Below are 6,000 nucleotides of genomic sequence, written 5' to 3' on the forward strand. Positions count from 1 at the left end.
CCATTTTAAAATTCAGCCCCAATTTTGGCCACCATAGGTGGTGGTGCGTGCACCTATGTGCAAGAAAGGGGGTTGTCTTGTTTCTTGCTTCTTGCTTCTATTTTTCCAGCCTTAATTTGAGTTCATGAACCCTCATAATAATATTTTAAAACTATTTCAATTAGTAAAAAATATTCTTGATCGATTGGCCATTTGAAACCCACAAATCGGGAAGCATAAGTGCAATTAAGGGTAAGTAGTTTGTTATTTCGACATAGTTGTTGGATAAAGGTTATGAATTGATTAAATGAATAAATTTAATCATTAATTAGCTACTTATTTTCCAATAAATTATTGAATTATGTGCTGAGCCAAATGCCCCAAATCATTCGTAAAGGCGAAGAACGATTGTACGTACAATTCGTTTCGATACAGTGTAAGGAATCTAACTAGTTTGTATTCATAAAATAGTTATAATTTCAATGATTAGTTTGAACTCATAAGTGGGTGATTGGGGTCTGGTTTAATAGTAAATTGATTTAATTTTCATTGAATTTTGGTTTTGGTTCGTTTAAGGAATTATTAAGGAAAATTGGAAGATTCGCTAGTGTGCTACAAGGAAACGAAAAATAATGTGTGGGTCATAAACTCATAAAATTGTTTGAAAATGTTAAATATCATGTTATATTTGATAAATTAGCTTGCTGATTGGATTGGCTTAATATCCAAATTATTAATTTTGTGAGTGGCCGAGCCAGGTATGTTTCGAGCCTTAAAAGACTGACATCTTTGCAAAATTGCTAGTTTGGTAGTATGAATGTTTGATTGAGTTTGTAATTGCATATTTGAGTTATGAGATATGAGAATGTTTTACTGAATGATACAATGTGCTGAGATATTAAGCTTATGTATGATTTAAATGTAAGAGATATTTATTATATTGTGTACTAAAAAGGGTGTTATATATGCACAACGAAAATCCGCAAAGTATGTGAAATTGAATGATATTAATTGATACCAACACAATGGTAATTTGAAAGATTGGAACATTGTTTCCATTTACTGAAAACATGTTGTTATTGAGGACATGCTGAGCATGTCAAATGAATGTGAAAAGTATTGAAATATGATTATGTATGAGATTGTGTGGCATATTACATATGCATTGGGTTGGGATTTTGTGGTTGACGGAAGAGTTCCATGGGGTACCAATGGCATATTAAGTTCGTACTATTCGTAGTCAGTGTGCTGCACCTGGAGTACCGAGTGGAATGGTGATTTATCACATTTTTACTGGCAGCTTGTGTGCATTTTTACTGGCAAAATTTTCTACATATTGTTATCAATGGTTTTAACCACAACGGGCTTAAGTCCATAATGTTTTGGAGTTCGAGTGACAGGTTCTGGGGAACTTGTGGTGTGTAGGAGATGGTATGGGTAAGAACCTTTTTTGCAGTGCATCATTTGCACGACATATTCAAATGTTATTAATTTATGCTACTATTCTATTTTGTTGTATTGAATGGTGTCGGAATTAATGATTGTTACTTGAATGCATGATGACCTATGCTCATACACCATTTGACATCGATATTGATAATGGTTATGTAATGATATGAAGTTTCGGTGATGGTTCTGTATTCTTCTCTTAATGCTAATATGTTTCACTGTATTTGCTATTTTTTTCTGTTTAAATAATTGTTTGACTCACACTGAGCTTTTCATAAGCTCACCCCCAAATAGTGTTTAACTTTTCAGGTAAACCTCAAAATTAGGACTAGACTTGGCATTCAAAGAATCACCTTGGACCTCGGACAATTTTTAATAAGTATTAATAAATTTCTATTAGTTTTGGTTTGTATTTTTTTAATTATTTTTTGTCTGTGTCTTGGTAAATTTTCATTTGGGGATTTTTTGCATGCATGGATTACTTAAGCATAATAATTGGATAATGCATGACATCGGGCTTAAGCAAAATTTTATATTTTTCCCCAGTTTCCGCTGCATTGCAAAGGAACCATTTTTGAAAAACAAATCGATAAGGCAACTAAGTTTCCAAAATGACTTGAAAAATGGTTTTTCCGCTGCTTTAGTTTAATATCGAGTTTTTTTTAAAAAAAAAAGAGCGACAAGCAAATGATTTTTCTAAAACAACACTATCAACAATAAAATGAATCCTAAGTATACACGACCTAATGAATGAATGCTTTTAAGCTAACTCAAAGTACAACTACGATTTTCTCTAAAATGAGTTTATTTAAGGTCTTCAAAAGTAACGTAAGTTAGCTTAGCCATTTCGATGGCTAATGTAGCATTCTCAATCTATCCATAATGTCTAGGCCAGGTTTGGGAGGTTACATTTAGTGGTATCAAAGCCTTGGTTCTAAACCTCAGACTGAGTTTTTAAATCTACTTGAGTAAGTCTACATGTATGTATGCATGAAAAAGGGGAAATTTGGGAAAAACAAGCCACAAATAATTTTGAAAATGATATTCTACAAAGAAAATCAAGTCCGAGACTCCGGTGCTAGTTGCCATAGGAAATATATTGTTAAGTTATAGGTAAACACTTAAGGTGTATTACTATAGACATAGAATTGAAATAGTTAGTATTTACTTTTTTCTTTGAAACTTTAAGATAGGAAACTGAAAATTGATTGAAGGTAGCTAGTTATTGTTTTTTCTAAAATTGTAGATCAAATTTAAGATTGTAGGATACATAATGAATAGAAATAGAATGAGGAACCATGGGGCTTAGCATCAAGCTAGACAATTGGAGTCATTTTCTTCTCAAGGAATTATGCTCAACCCTGAGACGAATGACATCGTGATTGCGCCTATTTGTAAAGGAGAAAACCAGGAGGTCGGGTATGATGTAGTGTCCCAAGCTGTGTTAGGAGTCAGAGAAAAGGTTTTCGAGATAAAGGTTGAGAGGACTAAGATGGAGGAAGGGACTAAACACTTGGAGTGCAAAAGAAAGGAAAAGAATAAAGTTCGGAATAAGAAAAGAAGTCAACTTCCATTGGTCCAAAATTGCGACCTTTAAAGTGGGACTGAGGAGCCGGACCTCAACGAAAGGTTGTAGTAGTTACTATTGGAAAAATTATTAGATTAACTAAGGTTCCGATTTGTAGATATTGTGGTAAGCGTAATCTAGTAGATTTTTTGTTAAAATTGGGAATTAGGGCAGAGGAATTTGTTAATAACATTTTCGTAATTAGATCTGCAAGATATATGTTAGGAATTTAAGGAGACATATTGTCTGAAATTGTGCTGGAATCAGAGTTGTACAATGAAAGCTTAATGTCCCGATTTGAAGGAAAATGGGTAACATATTTTATGACTAAGAAAATTTCGAGGACGAAATCTCTTTAAGAAGGGGAGAATTGTAACATCCAAAAAATTAGAGGGTAGTAGAATTGGGTTTGTGAATCAAGAAAGAGTAGTAGTGCCTTAATTTTCGAGATTATCTATGTATTTTTAGGAAATAAATGAGTATTGGTTTGTTGGTTAAGTGTTAGTGAAATGTTCCTTCAAACCCAATTTCAAATCCCTTCTCTCTCACCATTTTTATTATTTTGCAATTTTTTCCTTAAACCCTAGTTTGTGACATGTCTTTTTTCTTAAATAAATATTTCAAAATTATATCAAGAATGAGTTATTGGTTTGATGGTTAAACATTAGTGAATTTATCCTTGAGGTCCTAACTTCAATTCCATTCCCGTGCAAATAATTTAATTTTTTTACAAAAACCCCTTATTTTAATGTGCGGGTCATCTAAACCTATTTAAACTAGGCATAAATATTAATTATTCACTAATAATTAGCTTTTACTTCTCCTTCTCATTGCCCTAGTCGTTCCTCTCCCCTTCCTCTTTGATTTTAATTTTTTTTCCTTTCATCCATTGTTGTCGTCGCTTACACCTAGTTTTACCATCTCTTTCTTTTTTTCTTTTTGCCACAAGATTTGTTAACATATTCTCGACCATATTTTTGTCATTTTTTCTCATTAAAATAAGCCCCAAATCTACAATCTTTAACTCCAAGATGGATCCCGAACATTGCCAAGAAAGTGTCATTGTCATTTCTCTCGACTAGATTGGGTAAGGTCTCTTTTTCTCTTCAATTTCTTGATTAATTTTGTCAATTAAAAACAAAAATTTCTAGATCTGGAATTTGGGGGATTTTAAATGATTTCAAAGGTATTTTTCCATATTTTAATGAGATCTCAAACCGTTTTAAAATTCAGCCCCAATTTTGGCCACCATGGGTGGTGGTGAGTGCGCCTATGTCTAAGAAAGGGGGTTGTTTTGTTTCTTGGTTCTTGCTTATATTTTTCCATCCTTAATTTTAGTTCTTGAACCCTTCTAATAATATTTTAAACCCATCTCAATTAGGGAAAAACGTTCTTGATCGATTGGCCATTCGAAACCCATAAATCGTGAAGCGTAATAGCAATTAAGGGTAACTAGTTTGTTATTTCGACATAATTGTTGGGTAAAGGTTATGAATTGATTAAATGAAGGAATTTAATCATTAATTAGCTACTGATTTTACAATATTTTATTGAATTTTGTGCTGAATCAAATGCCCCAAATCATTCGTAAAGGCGAAGAACGATTGTACGTACGGTTCACATCGATATAATGTAAGGAATCTAACTAGTTTGGATTCATAAAATAGTTATAATTTCAATGATTGGTTTCAACTCATAAGTGGGTGTTTGGGGTCTAGTTCAATGGTAAATTGATTGAATTTACACTTAATTTTGGTTTTGGTTCGTTTAAGGAATTATTAAAAAAATTGGAAGATTCGCTAGTGTGCTACAAGGAAATGAAAAATAAGGTGTGGGTCCTAAACTCATAAAATTGTTTGAAAATGTTAAATATCATGTTATATTTGATAAATTAGCTTGCTGATTGGATTGGCTTAATAGCCAAATTATTAATTTTGTGAGTGGCCGAACCATGTATGTTTCGAGCCTTAAAAGACTGACATCTTTGCAAAATTGCTAGTTTGATAGTATGAATGTTTGATTGATTTTGTATTTGCATATTTGAGTTATGAGATATGAGAATGTTTGACTGAATGAGGTACATTGTTTCCATTTACTAAAAACATGTTATTATTGAGGACATGCTGAACATGTCAAATGAATGTGAAAAGTATTGAAATATGATTATGTATGAGATAGTGTGACATTTGCATATGCATTGGGTTGAAATTTTTTGGTTGACAGAGGAGTTCCATGGAGTACTGGCGACATATTAAGTCTGCATTATTCATAGTCAGTGCACTACACCTAGAGTACCGAGGGGAATGGCGATTTATCGCATTTTTACTGGAAAAATTTTCTGTATATTGTTATCGGTGGTTTTAACCACAACTGGATTAAGCCCTTAATGTTTTTGAGTTCGAATGACGAGTTCTGGAGAACTCGTGGTGTGTAGCAGATGGTATGGGTAAGAACCTTTTTGCATTGCATCATGTGCACGACATATTCGAATGTTATTGATTTATGCTATTATTGTATTTTTTTGTATTGAATGGTGTCGGAATTAATGATTATTACTCGAATGAATGATGACACATGCTCATACACCATTTGACATCGATATTGATAATGGCTATGTAATGATATGAAGTTCCGGTGATGGTTCTGTATTCTTCTCTTAGTGCTAATATGTTTCACTGTATTTGATTTTTTTTGTTTAAATAATTGTTTGACTCACACTGAGCTTTTCATAAGCTCACCTCCAATAGTGTTTAACTTTTCAGGTAAACCTCGAAATTAGGACCGGACTCAACAGTCAGATAATCACCTTGGACCTCAGACTACTTTTAATAAGTATTAATAAATTTCTATTAGTTTTGGTTTGTATTTTTTTTTTTTTGGTATGTGGCTTGGTAACTTTTCATTTGGGGATTTTTTGCATGCATGGATTACTCAAGCATAATAATCGGATAATGCATGATATCGGGCTTAAGTAAAATTTTATATTGTTCCCCAGTTTCCACTGA

Source organism: Gossypium raimondii, chromosome 2, assembly GCF_025698545.1.
Source record: "Gossypium raimondii isolate GPD5lz chromosome 2, ASM2569854v1, whole genome shotgun sequence".
NCBI lineage: Eukaryota > Viridiplantae > Streptophyta > Magnoliopsida > Malvales > Malvaceae > Gossypium > Gossypium raimondii.